This window comes from Ambystoma mexicanum, chromosome 1p, assembly GCF_040938575.1.
Source record: "Ambystoma mexicanum isolate Mex_15411 chromosome 1p, UKY_AmexF1_1, whole genome shotgun sequence".
Lineage (NCBI taxonomy): Eukaryota > Metazoa > Chordata > Amphibia > Caudata > Ambystomatidae > Ambystoma > Ambystoma mexicanum.
In genome coordinates, this window is record NC_090921.1 from 100,216,292 (window position 1) to 100,237,498 (window position 21,207).

Genomic DNA, 21,207 nt, shown 5'->3' on the forward strand with positions numbered 1-21,207 from the left:
AAGGAGCTACTGCAAACTCTTAGCCTAACACTAGCCCTAAATGAAAGACGCCTATTGTCCTCACATGTGGGATTTTGTTCTCGCTGCTAGTGCATACGAAACTTGGTTCCGACGTGTCCAGGAGTGGGAGAATTACCAGGGACCTTGCAATCTCGTGCCTGGGGGTTTCTAAGCTGGGCATAGGAGCTCCACTGGATGGAGCCAAGTGTCTTGAACTGAGTTTTTGTGATGCAGCAGGAAAAGGCGCTGCAAAAAGGAGCAACTACCAAGGCAAAGAGATGTGCATTCATTAGGGCATCGTGTCGGCAGATTTGTGGCCCTGCCAAGCACGTGTTTATTGACAGGATCGTGAACGCATGTCCGTTTTCAGTGAACAGTGATTTATGCTTTACCCTTTTTTGGTGAAAACGCACACGAGTCAGATGTGTGCTTTCAGTCTGGGTGTTCAGAAAAGCAAGAATTCATAAACACATGCCATTCCCTGGCTCCCAATTGTCCTGTCTGTACACGTGGCATGAAGATAAAAAAGAAACAGCTATTGGCAGCGGTGGGATTCGAACCCACGCCTCCAAAGAGACTGGAGCCTAAATCCAGCGCCTTAGACCGCTCGGCCACGCTACCCTGCTGGTACTGAAACGAGAGCCTCTGAGACCTGTATTTTTTTAGGGATTGGCTGGTTTGGCCATTAATTCAAAATCAAAGCAAAGCATGAACTTGGATTGAATTCTAGCACTGGCTCTGCAAAGCCCGAACTGAACAATAAAGCACACTTGTCAGCCTGAAATTGAAATGTCACCTTTCGGGAGTGCTCTGTTCAACAGCAGTCTGGTAGCCTAGTGGTCAATGTCAGCACCCCTCCATCCAGCAGTCTTGAGTTCAATTCCCGGTGAGGGAGGTCAGATCTTTTCTAGGTTTTTTTTGGTTCTAAAAATGTTTGGGAAGCGAAGGTTCAGGAACATTGCCGGTAGGGAGAGTAAGCTCTTTAAAGGCATGCAATGAGATGTGTTTTTCTTTATTTCTGCATATTTCTGTAGCTAGCTGCATTCTTTCAGTCAACATCCCGCCCCATTTAGTGCTCACGTTTTTAAAGAAGTCCACCATTAGCCCGCAGTGTAAGCCTACCCGGGGCCTCCGCCGATGGTCCATGGTGTGTGGGATCCTTACTGGACCAACCCCAGCCGTAACGCAAATCTTAGCTTTGTCTCATTCGACCCCTAACTCGACCCAAGGAGCTACTGCAAACTCTTAGCCTAACACTAGCCCTAAATGAAAGACGCCTATTGTCCTCACATGTGGGATTTTGTTCTCGCTGCTAGTGCATACGAAACTTGGTTCCGACGTGTCCAGGAGTGGGAGAATTACCAGGGACCTTGCAATCTCGTGCCTGGGGGTTTCTAAGCTGGGCATAGGAGCTCCACTGGATGGAGCCAAGTGTCTTGAACTGAGTTTTTGTGATGCAGCAGGAAAAGGCGCTGCAAAAAGGAGCAACTACCAAGGCAAAGAGATGTGCATTCATTAGGGCATCGTGTCGGCAGATTTGTGGCCCTGCCAAGCACGTGTTTATTGACAGGATCGTGAACGCATGTCCGTTTTCAGTGAACAGTGATTTATGCTTTACCCTTTTTTGGTGAAAACGCACACGAGTCAGATGTGTGCTTTCAGTCTGGGTGTTCAGAAAAGCAAGAATTCATAAACACATGCCATTCCCTGGCTCCCAATTGTCCTGTCTGTACACGTGGCATGAAGATAAAAAAGAAACAGCTATTGGCAGCGGTGGGATTCGAACCCACGCCTCCAAAGAGACTGGAGCCTAAATCCAGCGCCTTAGACCGCTCGGCCACGCTACCCTGCTGGTACTGAAACGAGAGCCTCTGAGACCTGTATTTTTTTAGGGATTGGCTGGTTTGGCCATTAATTCAAAATCAAAGCAAAGCATGAACTTGGATTGAATTCTAGCACTGGCTGTGCAAAGCCCGAACTGAACAATAAAGCACACTTGTCAGCCTGAAATTGAAATGTCACCTTTCGGGAGTGCTCTGTTCGACAGCAGTCTGGTAGCCTAGTGGTCAATGTCAGCACCCCTCCATCCAGCAGTCTTGAGTTCAATTCCCGGTGAGGGAGGTCAGATCTTTTCTAGGTTTTTTTTGGTTCTAAAAATGTTTGGGAAGCGAAGGTTCAGGAACATTGCCGGTAGGGAGAGTAAGCTCTTTAAAGGCATGCAATGAGATGTGTTTTTCTTTATTTCTGCATATTTCTGTAGCTAGCTGCATTCTTTCAGTCAACATCCCGCCCCATTTAGTGCTCACGTTTTTAAAGAAGTCCACCATTAGCCCGCAGTGTAAGCCTACCCGGGGCCTCCGCCGATGGTCCATGGTGTGTGGGATCCTTACTGGACCAACCCCAGCCGTAACGCAAATCTTAGCTTTGTCTCATTCGACCCCTAACTCGACCCAAGGAGCTACTGCAAACTCTTAGCCTAACACTAGCCCTAAATGAAAGACGCCTATTGTCCTCACATGTGGGATTTTGTTCTCGCTGCTAGTGCATACGAAACTTGGTTCCGACGTGTCCAGGAGTGGGAGAATTACCAGGGACCTTGCAATCTCGTGCCTGGGGGTTTCTAAGCTGGGCATAGGAGCTCCACTGGATGGAGCCAAGTGTCTTGAACTGAGTTTTTGTGATGCAGCAGGAAAAGGCGCTGCAAAAAGGAGCAACTACCAAGGCAAAGAGATGTGCATTCATTAGGGCATCGTGTCGGCAGATTTGTGGCCCTGCCAAGCACGTGTTTATTGACAGGATCGTGAACGCATGTCCGTTTTCAGTGAACAGTGATTTATGCTTTACCCTTTTTTGGTGAAAACGCACACGAGTCAGATGTGTGCTTTCAGTCTGGGTGTTCAGAAAAGCAAGAATTCATAAACACATGCCATTCCCTGGCTCCCAATTGTCCTGTCTGTACACGTGGCATGAAGATAAAAAAGAAACAGCTATTGGCAGCGGTGGGATTCGAACCCACGCCTCCAAAGAGACTGGAGCCTAAATCCAGCGCCTTAGACCGCTCGGCCACGCTACCCTGCTGGTACTGAAACGAGAGCCTCTGAGACCTGTATTTTTTTAGGGATTGGCTGGTTTGGCCATTAATTCAAAATCAAAGCAAAGCATGAACTTGGATTGAATTCTAGCACTGGCTGTGCAAAGCCCGAACTGAACAATAAAGCACACTTGTCAGCCTGAAATTGAAATGTCACCTTTCGGGAGTGCTCTGTTCGACAGCAGTCTGGTAGCCTAGTGGTCAATGTCAGCACCCCTCCATCCAGCAGTCTTGAGTTCAATTCCCGGTGAGGGAGGTCAGATCTTTTCTAGGTTTTTTTTGGTTCTAAAAATGTTTGGGAAGCGAAGGTTCAGGAACATTGCCGGTAGGGAGAGTAAGCTCTTTAAAGGCATGCAATGAGATGTGTTTTTCTTTATTTCTGCATATTTCTGTAGCTAGCTGCATTCTTTCAGTCAACATCCCGCCCCATTTAGTGCTCACGTTTTTAAAGAAGTCCACCATTAGCCCGCAGTGTAAGCCTACCCGGGGCCTCCGCCGATGGTCCATGGTGTGTGGGATCCTTACTGGACCAACCCCAGCCGTAACGCAAATCTTAGCTTTGTCTCATTCGACCCCTAACTCGACCCAAGGAGCTACTGCAAACTCTTAGCCTAACACTAGCCCTAAATGAAAGACGCCTATTGTCCTCACATGTGGGATTTTGTTCTCGCTGCTAGTGCATACGAAACTTGGTTCCGACGTGTCCAGGAGTGGGAGAATTACCAGGGACCTTGCAATCTCGTGCCTGGGGGTTTCTAAGCTGGGCATAGGAGCTCCACTGGATGGAGCCAAGTGTCTTGAACTGAGTTTTTGTGATGCAGCAGGAAAAGGCGCTGCAAAAAGGAGCAACTACCAAGGCAAAGAGATGTGCATTCATTAGGGCATCGTGTCGGCAGATTTGTGGCCCTGCCAAGCACGTGTTTATTGACAGGATCGTGAACGCATGTCCGTTTTCAGTGAACAGTGATTTATGCTTTACCCTTTTTTGGTGAAAACGCACACGAGTCAGATGTGTGCTTTCAGTCTGGGTGTTCAGAAAAGCAAGAATTCATAAACACATGCCATTCCCTGGCTCCCAATTGTCCTGTCTGTACACGTGGCATGAAGATAAAAAAGAAACAGCTATTGGCAGCGGTGGGATTCGAACCCACGCCTCCAAAGAGACTGGAGCCTAAATCCAGCGCCTTAGACCGCTCGGCCACGCTACCCTGCTGGTACTGAAACGAGAGCCTCTGAGACCTGTATTTTTTTAGGGATTGGCTGGTTTGGCCATTAATTCAAAATCAAAGCAAAGCATGAACTTGGATTGAATTCTAGCACTGGCTGTGCAAAGCCCGAACTGAACAATAAAGCACACTTGTCAGCCTGAAATTGAAATGTCACCTTTCGGGAGTGCTCTGTTCGACAGCAGTCTGGTAGCCTAGTGGTCAATGTCAGCACCCCTCCATCCAGCAGTCTTGAGTTCAATTCCCGGTGAGGGAGGTCAGATCTTTTCTAGGTTTTTTTTGGTTCTAAAAATGTTTGGGAAGCGAAGGTTCAGGAACATTGCCGGTAGGGAGAGTAAGCTCTTTAAAGGCATGCAATGAGATGTGTTTTTCTTTATTTCTGCATATTTCTGTAGCTAGCTGCATTCTTTCAGTCAACATCCCGCCCCATTTAGTGCTCACGTTTTTAAAGAAGTCCACCATTAGCCCGCAGTGTAAGCCTACCCGGGGCCTCCGCCGATGGTCCATGGTGTGTGGGATCCTTACTGGACCAACCCCAGCCGTAACGCAAATCTTAGCTTTGTCTCATTCGACCCCTAACTCGACCCAAGGAGCTACTGCAAACTCTTAGCCTAACACTAGCCCTAAATGAAAGACGCCTATTGTCCTCACATGTGGGATTTTGTTCTCGCTGCTAGTGCATACGAAACTTGGTTCCGACGTGTCCAGGAGTGGGAGAATTACCAGGGACCTTGCAATCTCGTGCCTGGGGGTTTCTAAGCTGGGCATAGGAGCTCCACTGGATGGAGCCAAGTGTCTTGAACTGAGTTTTTGTGATGCAGCAGGAAAAGGCGCTGCAAAAAGGAGCAACTACCAAGGCAAAGAGATGTGCATTCATTAGGGCATCGTGTCGGCAGATTTGTGGCCCTGCCAAGCACGTGTTTATTGACAGGATCGTGAACGCATGTCCGTTTTCAGTGAACAGTGATTTATGCTTTACCCTTTTTTGGTGAAAACGCACACGAGTCAGATGTGTGCTTTCAGTCTGGGTGTTCAGAAAAGCAAGAATTCATAAACACATGCCATTCCCTGGCTCCCAATTGTCCTGTCTGTACACGTGGCATGAAGATAAAAAAGAAACAGCGGTGGGATTCGAACCCACGCCTCCAAAGAGACTGGAGCCTAAATCCAGCGCCTTAGACCGCTCGGCCACGCTACCCTGCTGGTACTGAAACGAGAGCCTCTGAGACCTGTATTTTTTTAGGGATTGGCTGGTTTGGCCATTAATTCAAAATCAAAGCAAAGCATGAACTTGGATTGAATTCTAGCACTGGCTGTGCAAAGCCCGAACTGAACAATAAAGCACACTTGTCAGCCTGAAATTGAAATGTCACCTTTCGGGAGTGCTCTGTTCGACAGCAGTCTGGTAGCCTAGTGGTCAATGTCAGCACCCCTCCATCCAGCAGTCTTGAGTTCAATTCCCGGTGAGGGAGGTCAGATCTTTTCTAGGTTTTTTTTGGTTCTAAAAATGTTTGGGAAGCGAAGGTTCAGGAACATTGCCGGTAGGGAGAGTAAGCTCTTTAAAGGCATGCAATGAGATGTGTTTTTCTTTATTTCTGCATATTTCTGTAGCTAGCTGCATTCTTTCAGTCAACATCCCGCCCCATTTAGTGCTCACGTTTTTAAAGAAGTCCACCATTAGCCCGCAGTGTAAGCCTACCCGGGGCCTCCGCCGATGGTCCATGGTGTGTGGGATCCTTACTGGACCAACCCCAGCCGTAACGCAAATCTTAGCTTTGTCTCATTCGACCCCTAACTCGACCCAAGGAGCTACTGCAAACTCTTAGCCTAACACTAGCCCTAAATGAAAGACGCCTATTGTCCTCACATGTGGGATTTTGTTCTCGCTGCTAGTGCATACGAAACTTGGTTCCGACGTGTCCAGGAGTGGGAGAATTACCAGGGACCTTGCAATCTCGTGCCTGGGGGTTTCTAAGCTGGGCATAGGAGCTCCACTGGATGGAGCCAAGTGTCTTGAACTGAGTTTTTGTGATGCAGCAGGAAAAGGCGCTGCAAAAAGGAGCAACTACCAAGGCAAAGAGATGTGCATTCATTAGGGCATCGTGTCGGCAGATTTCTGGCCCTGCCAAGCACGTGTTTATTGACAGGATCGTGAACGCATGTCCGTTTTCAGTGAACAGTGATTTATGCTTTACCCTTTTTTGGTGAAAACGCACACGAGTCAGATGTGTGCTTTCAGTCTGGGTGTTCAGAAAAGCAAGAATTCATAAACACATGCCATTCCCTGGCTCCCAATTGTCCTGTCTGTACACGTGGCATGAAGATAAAAAAGAAACAGCTATTGGCAGCGGTGGGATTCGAACCCACGCCTCCAAAGAGACTGGAGCCTAAATCCAGCGCCTTAGACCGCTCGGCCACGCTACCCTGCTGGTACTGAAACGAGAGCCTCTGAGACCTGTATTTTTTTAGGGATTGGCTGGTTTGGCCATTAATTCAAAATCAAAGCAAAGCATGAACTTGGATTGAATTCTAGCACTGGCTGTGCAAAGCCCGAACTGAACAATAAAGCACACTTGTCAGCCTGAAATTGAAATGTCACCTTTCGGGAGTGCTCTGTTCAACAGCAGTCTGGTAGCCTAGTGGTCAATGTCAGCACCCCTCCATCCAGCAGTCTTGAGTTCAATTCCCGGTGAGGGAGGTCAGATCTTTTCTAGGTTTTTTTTGGTTCTAAAAATGTTTGGGAAGCGAAGGTTCAGGAACATTGCCGGTAGGGAGAGTAAGCTCTTTAAAGGCATGCAATGAGATGTGTTTTTCTTTATTTCTGCATATTTCTGTAGCTAGCTGCATTCTTTCAGTCAACATCCCGCCCCATTTAGTGCTCACGTTTTTAAAGAAGTCCACCATTAGCCCGCAGTGTAAGCCTACCCGGGGCCTCCGCCGATGGTCCATGGTGTGTGGGATCCTTACTGGACCAACCCCAGCCGTAACGCAAATCTTAGCTTTGTCTCATTCGACCCCTAACTCGACCCAAGGAGCTACTGCAAACTCTTAGCCTAACACTAGCCCTAAATGAAAGACGCCTATTGTCCTCACATGTGGGATTTTGTTCTCGCTGCTAGTGCATACGAAACTTGGTTCCGACGTGTCCAGGAGTGGGAGAATTACCAGGGACCTTGCAATCTCGTGCCTGGGGGTTTCTAAGCTGGGCATAGGAGCTCCACTGGATGGAGCCAAGTGTCTTGAACTGAGTTTTTGTGATGCAGCAGGAAAAGGCGCTGCAAAAAGGAGCAACTACCAAGGCAAAGAGATGTGCATTCATTAGGGCATCGTGTCGGCAGATTTGTGGCCCTGCCAAGCACGTGTTTATTGACAGGATCGTGAACGCATGTCCGTTTTCAGTGAACAGTGATTTATGCTTTACCCTTTTTTGGTGAAAACGCACACGAGTCAGATGTGTGCTTTCAGTCTGGGTGTTCAGAAAAGCAAGAATTCATAAACACATGCCATTCCCTGGCTCCCAATTGTCCTGTCTGTACACGTGGCATGAAGATAAAAAAGAAACAGCTATTGGCAGCGGTGGGATTCGAACCCACGCCTCCAAAGAGACTGGAGCCTAAATCCAGCGCCTTAGACCGCTCGGCCACGCTACCCTGCTGGTACTGAAACGAGAGCCTCTGAGACCTGTATTTTTTTAGGGATTGGCTGGTTTGGCCATTAATTCAAAATCAAAGCAAAGCATGAACTTGGATTGAATTCTAGCACTGGCTGTGCAAAGCCCGAACTGAACAATAAAGCACACTTGTCAGCCTGAAATTGAAATGTCACCTTTCGGGAGTGCTCTGTTCGACAGCAGTCTGGTAGCCTAGTGGTCAATGTCAGCACCCCTCCATCCAGCAGTCTTGAGTTCAATTCCCGGTGAGGGAGGTCAGATCTTTTCTAGGTTTTTTTTGGTTCTAAAAATGTTTGGGAAGCGAAGGTTCAGGAACATTGCCGGTAGGGAGAGTAAGCTCTTTAAAGGCATGCAATGAGATGTGTTTTTCTTTATTTCTGCATATTTCTGTAGCTAGCTGCATTCTTTCAGTCAACATCCCGCCCCATTTAGTGCTCACGTTTTTAAAGAAGTCCACCATTAGCCCGCAGTGTAAGCCTACCCGGGGCCTCCGCCGATGGTCCATGGTGTGTGGGATCCTTACTGGACCAACCCCAGCCGTAACGCAAATCTTAGCTTTGTCTCATTCGACCCCTAACTCGACCCAAGGAGCTACTGCAAACTCTTAGCCTAACACTAGCCCTAAATGAAAGACGCCTATTGTCCTCACATGTGGGATTTTGTTCTCGCTGCTAGTGCATACGAAACTTGGTTCCGACGTGTCCAGGAGTGGGAGAATTACCAGGGACCTTGCAATCTCGTGCCTGGGGGTTTCTAAGCTGGGCATAGGAGCTCCACTGGATGGAGCCAAGTGTCTTGAACTGAGTTTTTGTGATGCAGCAGGAAAAGGCGCTGCAAAAAGGAGCAACTACCAAGGCAAAGAGATGTGCATTCATTAGGGCATCGTGTCGGCAGATTTCTGGCCCTGCCAAGCACGTGTTTATTGACAGGATCGTGAACGCATGTCCGTTTTCAGTGAACAGTGATTTATGCTTTACCCTTTTTTGGTGAAAACGCACACGAGTCAGATGTGTGCTTTCAGTCTGGGTGTTCAGAAAAGCAAGAATTCATAAACACATGCCATTCCCTGGCTCCCAATTGTCCTGTCTGTACACGTGGCATGAAGATAAAAAAGAAACAGCTATTGGCAGCGGTGGGATTCGAACCCACGCCTCCAAAGAGACTGGAGCCTAAATCCAGCGCCTTAGACCGCTCGGCCACGCTACCCTGCTGGTACTGAAACGAGAGCCTCTGAGACCTGTATTTTTTTAGGGATTGGCTGGTTTGGCCATTAATTCAAAATCAAAGCAAAGCATGAACTTGGATTGAATTCTAGCACTGGCTGTGCAAAGCCCGAACTGAACAATAAAGCACACTTGTCAGCCTGAAATTGAAATGTCACCTTTCGGGAGTGCTCTGTTCGACAGCAGTCTGGTAGCCTAGTGGTCAATGTCAGCACCCCTCCATCCAGCAGTCTTGAGTTCAATTCCCGGTGAGGGAGGTCAGATCTTTTCTAGGTTTTTTTTGGTTCTAAAAATGTTTGGGAAGCGAAGGTTCAGGAACATTGCCGGTAGGGAGAGTAAGCTCTTTAAAGGCATGCAATGAGATGTGTTTTTCTTTATTTCTGCATATTTCTGTAGCTAGCTGCATTCTTTCAGTCAACATCCCGCCCCATTTAGTGCTCACGTTTTTAAAGAAGTCCACCATTAGCCCGCAGTGTAAGCCTACCCGGGGCCTCCGCCGATGGTCCATGGTGTGTGGGATCCTTACTGGACCAACCCCAGCCGTAACGCAAATCTTAGCTTTGTCTCATTCGACCCCTAACTCGACCCAAGGAGCTACTGCAAACTCTTAGCCTAACACTAGCCCTAAATGAAAGACGCCTATTGTCCTCACATGTGGGATTTTGTTCTCGCTGCTAGTGCATACGAAACTTGGTTCCGACGTGTCCAGGAGTGGGAGAATTACCAGGGACCTTGCAATCTCGTGCCTGGGGGTTTCTAAGCTGGGCATAGGAGCTCCACTGGATGGAGCCAAGTGTCTTGAACTGAGTTTTTGTGATGCAGCAGGAAAAGGCGCTGCAAAAAGGAGCAACTACCAAGGCAAAGAGATGTGCATTCATTAGGGCATCGTGTCGGCAGATTTGTGGCCCTGCCAAGCACGTGTTTATTGACAGGATCGTGAACGCATGTCCGTTTTCAGTGAACAGTGATTTATGCTTTACCCTTTTTTGGTGAAAACGCACACGAGTCAGATGTGTGCTTTCAGTCTGGGTGTTCAGAAAAGCAAGAATTCATAAACACATGCCATTCCCTGGCTCCCAATTGTCCTGTCTGTACACGTGGCATGAAGATAAAAAAGAAACAGCTATTGGCAGCGGTGGGATTCGAACCCACGCCTCCAAAGAGACTGGAGCCTAAATCCAGCGCCTTAGACCGCTCGGCCACGCTACCCTGCTGGTACTGAAACGAGAGCCTCTGAGACCTGTATTTTTTTAGGGATTGGCTGGTTTGGCCATTAATTCAAAATCAAAGCAAAGCATGAACTTGGATTGAATTCTAGCACTGGCTGTGCAAAGCCCGAACTGAACAATAAAGCACACTTGTCAGCCTGAAATTGAAATGTCACCTTTCGGGAGTGCTCTGTTCGACAGCAGTCTGGTAGCCTAGTGGTCAATGTCAGCACCCCTCCATCCAGCAGTCTTGAGTTCAATTCCCGGTGAGGGAGGTCAGATCTTTTCTAGGTTTTTTTTGGTTCTAAAAATGTTTGGGAAGCGAAGGTTCAGGAACATTGCCGGTAGGGAGAGTAAGCTCTTTAAAGGCATGCAATGAGATGTGTTTTTCTTTATTTCTGCATATTTCTGTAGCTAGCTGCATTCTTTCAGTCAACATCCCGCCCCATTTAGTGCTCACGTTTTTAAAGAAGTCCACCATTAGCCCGCAGTGTAAGCCTACCCGGGGCCTCCGCCGATGGTCCATGGTGTGTGGGATCCTTACTGGACCAACCCCAGCCGTAACGCAAATCTTAGCTTTGTCTCATTCGACCCCTAACTCGACCCAAGGAGCTACTGCAAACTCTTAGCCTAACACTAGCCCTAAATGAAAGACGCCTATTGTCCTCACATGTGGGATTTTGTTCTCGCTGCTAGTGCATACGAAACTTGGTTCCGACGTGTCCAGGAGTGGGAGAATTACCAGGGACCTTGCAATCTCGTGCCTGGGGGTTTCTAAGCTGGGCATAGGAGCTCCACTGGATGGAGCCAAGTGTCTTGAACTGAGTTTTTGTGATGCAGCAGGAAAAGGCGCTGCAAAAAGGAGCAACTACCAAGGCAAAGAGATGTGCATTCATTAGGGCATCGTGTCGGCAGATTTGTGGCCCTGCCAAGCACGTGTTTATTGACAGGATCGTGAACGCATGTCCGTTTTCAGTGAACAGTGATTTATGCTTTACCCTTTTTTGGTGAAAACGCACACGAGTCAGATGTGTGCTTTCAGTCTGGGTGTTCAGAAAAGCAAGAATTCATAAACACATGCCATTCCCTGGCTCCCAATTGTCCTGTCTGTACACGTGGCATGAAGATAAAAAAGAAACAGCTATTGGCAGCGGTGGGATTCGAACCCACGCCTCCAAAGAGACTGGAGCCTAAATCCAGCGCCTTAGACCGCTCGGCCACGCTACCCTGCTGGTACTGAAACGAGAGCCTCTGAGACCTGTATTTTTTTAGGGATTGGCTGGTTTGGCCATTAATTCAAAATCAAAGCAAAGCATGAACTTGGATTGAATTCTAGCACTGGCTGTGCAAAGCCCGAACTGAACAATAAAGCACACTTGTCAGCCTGAAATTGAAATGTCACCTTTCGGGAGTGCTCTGTTCGACAGCAGTCTGGTAGCCTAGTGGTCAATGTCAGCACCCCTCCATCCAGCAGTCTTGAGTTCAATTCCCGGTGAGGGAGGTCAGATCTTTTCTAGGTTTTTTTTGGTTCTAAAAATGTTTGGGAAGCGAAGGTTCAGGAACATTGCCGGTAGGGAGAGTAAGCTCTTTAAAGGCATGCAATGAGATGTGTTTTTCTTTATTTCTGCATATTTCTGTAGCTAGCTGCATTCTTTCAGTCAACATCCCGCCCCATTTAGTGCTCACGTTTTTAAAGAAGTCCACCATTAGCCCGCAGTGTAAGCCTACCCGGGGCCTCCGCCGATGGTCCATGGTGTGTGGGATCCTTACTGGACCAACCCCAGCCGTAACGCAAATCTTAGCTTTGTCTCATTCGACCCCTAACTCGACCCAAGGAGCTACTGCAAACTCTTAGCCTAACACTAGCCCTAAATGAAAGACGCCTATTGTCCTCACATGTGGGATTTTGTTCTCGCTGCTAGTGCATACGAAACTTGGTTCCGACGTGTCCAGGAGTGGGAGAATTACCAGGGACCTTGCAATCTCGTGCCTGGGGGTTTCTAAGCTGGGCATAGGAGCTCCACTGGATGGAGCCAAGTGTCTTGAACTGAGTTTTTGTGATGCAGCAGGAAAAGGCGCTGCAAAAAGGAGCAACTACCAAGGCAAAGAGATGTGCATTCATTAGGGCATCGTGTCGGCAGATTTGTGGCCCTGCCAAGCACGTGTTTATTGACAGGATCGTGAACGCATGTCCGTTTTCAGTGAACAGTGATTTATGCTTTACCCTTTTTTGGTGAAAACGCACACGAGTCAGATGTGTGCTTTCAGTCTGGGTGTTCAGAAAAGCAAGAATTCATAAACACATGCCATTCCCTGGCTCCCAATTGTCCTGTCTGTACACGTGGCATGAAGATAAAAAAGAAACAGCTATTGGCAGCGGTGGGATTCGAACCCACGCCTCCAAAGAGACTGGAGCCTAAATCCAGCGCCTTAGACCGCTCGGCCACGCTACCCTGCTGGTACTGAAACGAGAGCCTCTGAGACCTGTATTTTTTTAGGGATTGGCTGGTTTGGCCATTAATTCAAAATCAAAGCAAAGCATGAACTTGGATTGAATTCTAGCACTGGCTGTGCAAAGCCCGAACTGAACAATAAAGCACACTTGTCAGCCTGAAATTGAAATGTCACCTTTCGGGAGTGCTCTGTTCAACAGCAGTCTGGTAGCCTAGTGGTCAATGTCAGCACCCCTCCATCCAGCAGTCTTGAGTTCAATTCCCGGTGAGGGAGGTCAGATCTTTTCTAGGTTTTTTTTGGTTCTAAAAATGTTTGGGAAGCGAAGGTTCAGGAACATTGCCGGTAGGGAGAGTAAGCTCTTTAAAGGCATGCAATGAGATGTGTTTTTCTTTATTTCTGCATATTTCTGTAGCTAGCTGCATTCTTTCAGTCAACATCCCGCCCCATTTAGTGCTCACGTTTTTAAAGAAGTCCACCATTAGCCCGCAGTGTAAGCCTACCCGGGGCCTCCGCCGATGGTCCATGGTGTGTGGGATCCTTACTGGACCAACCCCAGCCGTAACGCAAATCTTAGCTTTGTCTCATTCGACCCCTAACTCGACCCAAGGAGCTACTGCAAACTCTTAGCCTAACACTAGCCCTAAATGAAAGACGCCTATTGTCCTCACATGTGGGATTTTGTTCTCGCTGCTAGTGCATACGAAACTTGGTTCCGACGTGTCCAGGAGTGGGAGAATTACCAGGGACCTTGCAATCTCGTGCCTGGGGGTTTCTAAGCTGGGCATAGGAGCTCCACTGGATGGAGCCAAGTGTCTTGAACTGAGTTTTTGTGATGCAGCAGGAAAAGGCGCTGCAAAAAGGAGCAACTACCAAGGCAAAGAGATGTGCATTCATTAGGGCATCGTGTCGGCAGATTTGTGGCCCTGCCAAGCACGTGTTTATTGACAGGATCGTGAACGCATGTCCGTTTTCAGTGAACAGTGATTTATGCTTTACCCTTTTTTGGTGAAAACGCACACGAGTCAGATGTGTGCTTTCAGTCTGGGTGTTCAGAAAAGCAAGAATTCATAAACACATGCCATTCCCTGGCTCCCAATTGTCCTGTCTGTACACGTGGCATGAAGATAAAAAAGAAACAGCTATTGGCAGCGGTGGGATTCGAACCCACGCCTCCAAAGAGACTGGAGCCTAAATCCAGCGCCTTAGACCGCTCGGCCACGCTACCCTGCTGGTACTGAAACGAGAGCCTCTGAGACCTGTATTTTTTTAGGGATTGGCTGGTTTGGCCATTAATTCAAAATCAAAGCAAAGCATGAACTTGGATTGAATTCTAGCACTGGCTGTGCAAAGCCCGAACTGAACAATAAAGCACACTTGTCAGCCTGAAATTGAAATGTCACCTTTCGGGAGTGCTCTGTTCGACAGCAGTCTGGTAGCCTAGTGGTCAATGTCAGCACCCCTCCATCCAGCAGTCTTGAGTTCAATTCCCGGTGAGGGAGGTCAGATCTTTTCTAGGTTTTTTTTGGTTCTAAAAATGTTTGGGAAGCGAAGGTTCAGGAACATTGCCGGTAGGGAGAGTAAGCTCTTTAAAGGCATGCAATGAGATGTGTTTTTCTTTATTTCTGCATATTTCTGTAGCTAGCTGCATTCTTTCAGTCAACATCCCGCCCCATTTAGTGCTCACGTTTTTAAAGAAGTCCACCATTAGCCCGCAGTGTAAGCCTACCCGGGGCCTCCGCCGATGGTCCATGGTGTGTGGGATCCTTACTGGACCAACCCCAGCCGTAACGCAAATCTTAGCTTTGTCTCATTCGACCCCTAACTCGACCCAAGGAGCTACTGCAAACTCTTAGCCTAACACTAGCCCTAAATGAAAGACGCCTATTGTCCTCACATGTGGGATTTTGTTCTCGCTGCTAGTGCATACGAAACTTGGTTCCGACGTGTCCAGGAGTGGGAGAATTACCAGGGACCTTGCAATCTCGTGCCTGGGGGTTTCTAAGCTGGGCATAGGAGCTCCACTGGATGGAGCCAAGTGTCTTGAACTGAGTTTTTGTGATGCAGCAGGAAAAGGCGCTGCAAAAAGGAGCAACTACCAAGGCAAAGAGATGTGCATTCATTAGGGCATCGTGTCGGCAGATTTGTGGCCCTGCCAAGCACGTGTTTATTGACAGGATCGTGAACGCATGTCCGTTTTCAGTGAACAGTGATTTATGCTTTACCCTTTTTTGGTGAAAACGCACACGAGTCAGATGTGTGCTTTCAGTCTGGGTGTTCAGAAAAGCAAGAATTCATAAACACATGCCATTCCCTGGCTCCCAATTGTCCTGTCTGTACACGTGGCATGAAGATAAAAAAGAAACAGCTATTGGCAGCGGTGGGATTCGAACCCACGCCTCCAAAGAGACTGGAGCCTAAATCCAGCGCCTTAGACCGCTCGGCCACGCTACCCTGCTGGTACTGAAACGAGAGCCTCTGAGACCTGTATTTTTTTAGGGATTGGCTGGTTTGGCCATTAATTCAAAATCAAAGCAAAGCATGAACTTGGATTGAATTCTAGCACTGGCTGTGCAAAGCCCGAACTGAACAATAAAGCACACTTGTCAGCCTGAAATTGAAATGTCACCTTTCGGGAGTGCTCTGTTCGACAGCAGTCTGGTAGCCTAGTGGTCAATGTCAGCACCCCTCCATCCAGCAGTCTTGAGTTCAATTCCCGGTGAGGGAGGTCAGATCTTTTCTAGGTTTTTTTTGGTTCTAAAAATGTTTGGGAAGCGAAGGTTCAGGAACATTGCCGGTAGGGAGAGTAAGCTCTTTAAAGGCATGCAATGAGATGTGTTTTTCTTTATTTCTGCATATTTCTGTAGCTAGCTGCATTCTTTCAGTCAACATCCCGCCCCATTTAGTGCTCACGTTTTTAAAGAAGTCCACCATTAGCCCGCAGTGTAAGCCTACCCGGGGCCTCCGCCGATGGTCCATGGTGTGTGGGATCCTTACTGGACCAACCCCAGCCGTAACGCAAATCTTAGCTTTGTCTCATTCGACCCCTAACTCGACCCAAGGAGCTACTGCAAACTCTTAGCCTAACACTAGCCCTAAATGAAAGACGCCTATTGTCCTCACATGTGGGATTTTGTTCTCGCTGCTAGTGCATACGAAACTTGGTTCCGACGTGTCCAGGAGTGGGAGAATTACCAGGGACCTTGCAATCTCGTGCCTGGGGGTTTCTAAGCTGGGCATAGGAGCTCCACTGGATGGAGCCAAGTGTCTTGAACTGAGTTTTTGTGATGCAGCAGGAAAAGGCGCTGCAAAAAGGAGCAACTACCAAGGCAAAGAGATGTGCATTCATTAGGGCATCGTGTCGGCAGATTTCTGGCCCTGCCAAGCACGTGTTTATTGACAGGATCGTGAACGCATGTCCGTTTTCAGTGAACAGTGATTTATGCTTTACCCTTTTTTGGTGAAAACGCACACGAGTCAGATGTGTGCTTTCAGTCTGGGTGTTCAGAAAAGCAAGAATTCATAAACACATGCCATTCCCTGGCTCCCAATTGTCCTGTCTGTACACGTGGCATGAAGATAAAAAAGAAACAGCTATTGGCAGCGGTGGGATTCGAACCCACGCCTCCAAAGAGACTGGAGCCTAAATCCAGCGCCTTAGACCGCTCGGCCACGCTACCCTGCTGGTACTGAAACGAGAGCCTCTGAGACCTGTATTTTTTTAGGGATTGGCTGGTTTGGCCATTAATTCAAAATCAAAGCAAAGCATGAACTTGGATTGAATTCTAGCACTGGCTGTGCAAAGCCCGAACTGAACAATAAAGCACACTTGTCAGCCTGAAATTGAAATGTCACCTTTCGGGAGTGCTCTGTTCAACAGCAGTCTGGTAGCCTAGTGGTCAATGTCAGCACCCCTCCATCCAGCAGTCTTGAGTTCAATTCCCGGTGAGGGAGGTCAGATCTTTTCTAGGTTTTTTTTGGTTCTAAAAATGTTTGGGAAGCGAAGGTTCAGGAACATTGCCGGTAGGGAGAGTAAGCTCTTTAAAGGCATGCAATGAGATGTGTTTTTCTTTATTTCTGCATATTTCTGTAGCTAGCTGCATTCTTTCAGTCAACATCCCGCCCCATTTAGTGCTCACGTTTTTAAAGAAGTCCACCATTAGCCCGCAGTGTAAGCCTACCCGGGGCCTCCGCCGATGGTCCATGGTGTGTGGGATCCTTACTGGACCAACCCCAGCCGTAACGCAAATCTTAGCTTTGTCTCATTCGACCCCTAACTCGACCCAAGGAGCTACTGCAAACTCTTAGCCTAACACTAGCCCTAAATGAAAGACGCCTATTGTCCTCACATGTGGGATTTTGTTCTCGCTGCTAGTGCATACGAAACTTGGTTCCGACGTGTCCAGGAGTGGGAGAATTACCAGGGACCTTGCAATCTCGTGCCTGGGGGTTTCTAAGCTGGGCATAGGAGCTCCACTGGATGGAGCCAAGTGTCTTGAACTGAGTTTTTGTGATGCAGCAGGAAAAGGCGCTGCAAAAAGGAGCAACTACCAAGGCAAAGAGATGTGCATTCATTAGGGCATCGTGTCGGCAGATTTGTGGCCCTGCCAAGCACGTGTTTATTGACAGGATCGTGAACGCATGTCCGTTTTCAGTGAACAGTGATTTATGCTTTACCCTTTTTTGGTGAAAACGCACACGAGTCAGATGTGTGCTTTCAGTCTGGGTGTTCAGAAAAGCAAGAATTCATAAACACATGCCATTCCCTGGCTCCCAATTGTCCTGTCTGTACACGTGGCATGAAGATAAAAAAGAAACAGCTATTGGCAGCGGTGGGATTCGAACCCACGCCTCCAAAGAGACTGGAGCCTAAATCCAGCGCCTTAGACCGCTCGGCCACGCTACCCTGCTGGTACTGAAACGAGAGCCTCTGAGACCTGTATTTTTTTAGGGATTGGCTGGTTTGGCCATTAATTCAAAATCAAAGCAAAGCATGAACTTGGATTGAATTCTAGCACTGGCTGTGCAAAGCCCGAACTGAACAATAAAGCACACTTGTCAGCCTGAAATTGAAATGTCACCTTTCGGGAGTGCTCTGTTCGACAGCAGTCTGGTAGCCTAGTGGTCAATGTCAGCACCCCTCCATCCAGCAGTCTTGAGTTCAATTCCCGGTGAGGGAGGTCAGATCTTTTCTAGGTTTTTTTTGGTTCTAAAAATGTTTGGGAAGCGAAGGTTCAGGAACATTGCCGGTAGGGAGAGTAAGCTCTTTAAAGGCATGCAATGAGATGTGTTTTTCTTTATTTCTGCATATTTCTGTAGCTAGCTGCATTCTTTCAGTCAACATCCCGCCCCATTTAGTGCTCACGTTTTTAAAGAAGTCCACCATTAGCCCGCAGTGTAAGCCTACCCGGGGCCTCCGCCGATGGTCCATGGTGTGTGGGATCCTTACTGGACCAACCCCAGCCGTAACGCAAATCTTAGCTTTGTCTCATTCGACCCCTAACTCGACCCAAGGAGCTACTGCAAACTCTTAGCCTAACACTAGCCCTAAATGAAAGACGCCTATTGTCCTCACATGTGGGATTTTGTTCTCGCTGCTAGTGCATACGAAACTTGGTTCCGACGTGTCCAGGAGTGGGAGAATTACCAGGGACCTTGCAATCTCGTGCCTGGGGGTTTCTAAGCTGGGCATAGGAGCTCCACTGGATGGAGCCAAGTGTCTTGAACTGAGTTTTTGTGATGCAGCAGGAAAAGGCGCTGCAAAAAGGAGCAACTACCAAGGCAAAGAGATGTGCATTCATTAGGGCATCGTGTCGGCAGATTTCTGGCCCTGCCAAGCACGTGTTTATTGACAGGATCGTGAACGCATGTCCGTTTTCAGTGAACAGTGATTTATGCTTTACCCTTTTTTGGTGAAAACGCACACGAGTCAGATGTGTGCTTTCAGTCTGGGTGTTCAGAAAAGCAAGAATTCATAAACACATGCCATTCCCTGGCTCCCAATTGTCCTGTCTGTACACGTGGCATGAAGATAAAAAAGAAACAGCTATTGGCAGCGGTGGGATTCGAACCCACGCCTCCAAAGAGACTGGAGCCTAAATCCAGCGCCTTAGACCGCTCGGCCACGCTACCCTGCTGGTACTGAAACGAGAGCCTCTGAGACCTGTATTTTTTTAGGGATTGGCTGGTTTGGCCATTAATTCAAAATCAAAGCAAAGCATGAACTTGGATTGAATTCTAGCACTGGCTGTGCAAAGCCCGAACTGAACAATAAAGCACACTTGTCAGCCTGAAATTGAAATGTCACCTTTCGGGAGTGCTCTGTTCAACAGCAGTCTGGTAGCCTAGTGGTCAATGTCAGCACCCCTCCATCCAGCAGTCTTGAGTTCAATTCCCGGTGAGGGAGGTCAGATCTTTTCTAGGTTTTTTTTGGTTCTAAAAATGTTTGGGAAGCGAAGGTTCAGGAACATTGCCGGTAGGGAGAGTAAGCTCTTTAAAGGCATGCAATGAGATGTGTTTTTCTTTATTTCTGCATATTTCTGTAGCTAGCTGCATTCTTTCAGTCAACATCCCGCCCCATTTAGTGCTCACGTTTTTAAAGAAGTCCACCATTAGCCCGCAGTGTAAGCCTACCCGGGGCCTCCGCCGATGGTCCATGGTGTGTGGGATCCTTACTGGACCAACCCCAGCCGTAACGCAAATCTTAGCTTTGTCTCATTCGACCCCTAACTCGACCCAAGGAGCTACTGCAAACTCTTAGCCTAACACTAGCCCTAAATGAAAGACGCCTATTGTCCTCACATGTGGGATTTTGTTCTCGCTGCTAGTGCATACGAAACTTGGTTCCGACGTGTCCAGGAGTGGGAGAATTACCAGGGACCTTGCAATCTCGTGCCTGGGGGTTTCTAAGCTGGGCATAGGAGCTCCACTGGATGGAGCCAAGTGTCTTGAACTGAGTTTTTGTGATGCAGCAGGAAAAGGCGCTGCAAAAAGGAGCAACTACCAAGGCAAAGAGATGTGCATTCATTAGGGCATCGTGTCGGCAGATTTGTGGCCCTGCCAAGCACGTGTTTATTGACAGGATCGTGAACGCATGTCCGTTTTCAGTGAACAGTGATTTATGCTTTACCCTTTTTTGGTGAAAACGCACACGAGTCAGATGTGTGCTTTCAGTCTGGGTGTTCAGAAAAGCAAGAATTCATAAACACATGCCATTCCCTGGCTCCCAATTGTCCTGTCTGTACACGTGGCATGAAGATAAAAAAGAAACAGCTATTGGCAGCGGTGGGATTCGAACCCACGCCTCCAAAGAGACTGGAGCCTAAATCCAGCGCCTTAGACCGCTCGGCCACGCTACCCTGCTGGTACTGAAACGAGAGCCTCTGAGACCTGTATTTTTTTAGGGATTGGCTGGTTTGGCCATTAATTCAAAATCAAAGCAAAGCATGAACTTGGATTGAATTCTAGCACTGGCTGTGCAAAGCCCGAACTGAACAATAAAGCACACTTGTCAGCCTGAAATTGAAATGTCACCTTTCGGGAGTGCTCTGTTCGACAGCAGTCTGGTAGCCTAGTGGTCAATGTCAGCACCCCTCCATCCAGCAGTCTTGAGTTCAATTCCCGGTGAGGGAGGTCAGATCTTTTCTAGGTTTTTTTTGGTTCTAAAAATGTTTGGGAAGCGAAGGTTCAGGAACATTGCCGGTAGGGAGAGTAAGCTCTTTAAAGGCATGCAATGAGATGTGTTTTTCTTTATTTCTGCATATTTCTGTAGCTAGCTGCATTCTTTCAGTCAACATCCCGCCCCATTTAGTGCTCACGTTTTTAAAGAAGTCCACCATTAGCCCGCAGTGTAAGCCTACCCGGGGCCTCCGCCGATGGTCCATGGTGTGTGGGATCCTTACTGGACCAACCCCAGCCGTAACGCAAATCTTAGCTTTGTCTCATTCGACCCCTAACTCGACCCAAGGAGCTACTGCAAACTCTTAGCCTAACACTAGCCCTAAATGAAAGACGCCTATTGTCCTCACATGTGGGATTTTGTTCTCGCTGCTAGTGCATACGAAACTTGGTTCCGACGTGTCCAGGAGTGGGAGAATTACCAGGGACCTTGCAATCTCGTGCCTGGGGGTTTCTAAGCTGGGCATAGGAGCTCCACTGGATGGAGCCAAGTGTCTTGAACTGAGTTTTTGTGATGCAGCAGGAAAAGGCGCTGCAAAAAGGAGCAACTACCAAGGCAAAGAGATGTGCATTCATTAGGGCATCGTGTCGGCAGATTTGTGGCCCTGCCAAGCACGTGTTTATTGACAGGATCGTGAACGCATGTCCGTTTTCAGTGAAC

The 21,207-nt window shown here is 48.0% G+C and overlaps 17 non-coding genes across 17 annotated transcripts; all 17 read right to left on the minus strand.

Annotated features, from left to right (window-relative positions):
- Positions 1-539: 539 nt before the first annotated feature.
- Positions 540-621, minus strand: TRNAL-UAG (transfer RNA leucine (anticodon UAG)). The gene has a single exon. It is a non-coding gene; the product is annotated as a tRNA-Leu (tRNA).
- Positions 622-1,765: 1,144 nt separating this feature from the next.
- On the minus strand, positions 1,766-1,847 carry TRNAL-UAG (transfer RNA leucine (anticodon UAG)). Its single transcript has one exon. It is a non-coding gene; the product is annotated as a tRNA-Leu (tRNA).
- A 1,144-nt stretch (positions 1,848-2,991) lies between these two features.
- TRNAL-UAG (transfer RNA leucine (anticodon UAG)) lies at positions 2,992-3,073 on the minus strand. The gene has a single exon. It is a non-coding gene; the product is annotated as a tRNA-Leu (tRNA).
- Positions 3,074-4,217: 1,144 nt separating this feature from the next.
- TRNAL-UAG (transfer RNA leucine (anticodon UAG)) lies at positions 4,218-4,299 on the minus strand. Its single transcript has one exon. It is a non-coding gene; the product is annotated as a tRNA-Leu (tRNA).
- A 1,134-nt stretch (positions 4,300-5,433) lies between these two features.
- TRNAL-UAG (transfer RNA leucine (anticodon UAG)) lies at positions 5,434-5,515 on the minus strand. The gene has a single exon. It is a non-coding gene; the product is annotated as a tRNA-Leu (tRNA).
- Positions 5,516-6,659: 1,144 nt separating this feature from the next.
- TRNAL-UAG (transfer RNA leucine (anticodon UAG)) lies at positions 6,660-6,741 on the minus strand. The gene has a single exon. It is a non-coding gene; the product is annotated as a tRNA-Leu (tRNA).
- A 1,144-nt stretch (positions 6,742-7,885) lies between these two features.
- On the minus strand, positions 7,886-7,967 carry TRNAL-UAG (transfer RNA leucine (anticodon UAG)). The gene has a single exon. It is a non-coding gene; the product is annotated as a tRNA-Leu (tRNA).
- Positions 7,968-9,111: 1,144 nt separating this feature from the next.
- TRNAL-UAG (transfer RNA leucine (anticodon UAG)) lies at positions 9,112-9,193 on the minus strand. Its single transcript has one exon. It is a non-coding gene; the product is annotated as a tRNA-Leu (tRNA).
- A 1,144-nt stretch (positions 9,194-10,337) lies between these two features.
- On the minus strand, positions 10,338-10,419 carry TRNAL-UAG (transfer RNA leucine (anticodon UAG)). The gene has a single exon. It is a non-coding gene; the product is annotated as a tRNA-Leu (tRNA).
- Positions 10,420-11,563: 1,144 nt separating this feature from the next.
- On the minus strand, positions 11,564-11,645 carry TRNAL-UAG (transfer RNA leucine (anticodon UAG)). The gene has a single exon. It is a non-coding gene; the product is annotated as a tRNA-Leu (tRNA).
- A 1,144-nt stretch (positions 11,646-12,789) lies between these two features.
- Positions 12,790-12,871, minus strand: TRNAL-UAG (transfer RNA leucine (anticodon UAG)). The gene has a single exon. It is a non-coding gene; the product is annotated as a tRNA-Leu (tRNA).
- Positions 12,872-14,015: 1,144 nt separating this feature from the next.
- Positions 14,016-14,097, minus strand: TRNAL-UAG (transfer RNA leucine (anticodon UAG)). Its single transcript has one exon. It is a non-coding gene; the product is annotated as a tRNA-Leu (tRNA).
- Positions 14,098-15,241: 1,144 nt separating this feature from the next.
- TRNAL-UAG (transfer RNA leucine (anticodon UAG)) lies at positions 15,242-15,323 on the minus strand. The gene has a single exon. It is a non-coding gene; the product is annotated as a tRNA-Leu (tRNA).
- A 1,144-nt stretch (positions 15,324-16,467) lies between these two features.
- TRNAL-UAG (transfer RNA leucine (anticodon UAG)) lies at positions 16,468-16,549 on the minus strand. The gene has a single exon. It is a non-coding gene; the product is annotated as a tRNA-Leu (tRNA).
- A 1,144-nt stretch (positions 16,550-17,693) lies between these two features.
- Positions 17,694-17,775, minus strand: TRNAL-UAG (transfer RNA leucine (anticodon UAG)). The gene has a single exon. It is a non-coding gene; the product is annotated as a tRNA-Leu (tRNA).
- A 1,144-nt stretch (positions 17,776-18,919) lies between these two features.
- Positions 18,920-19,001, minus strand: TRNAL-UAG (transfer RNA leucine (anticodon UAG)). The gene has a single exon. It is a non-coding gene; the product is annotated as a tRNA-Leu (tRNA).
- A 1,144-nt stretch (positions 19,002-20,145) lies between these two features.
- TRNAL-UAG (transfer RNA leucine (anticodon UAG)) lies at positions 20,146-20,227 on the minus strand. Its single transcript has one exon. It is a non-coding gene; the product is annotated as a tRNA-Leu (tRNA).
- Positions 20,228-21,207: the final 980 nt, after the last annotated feature.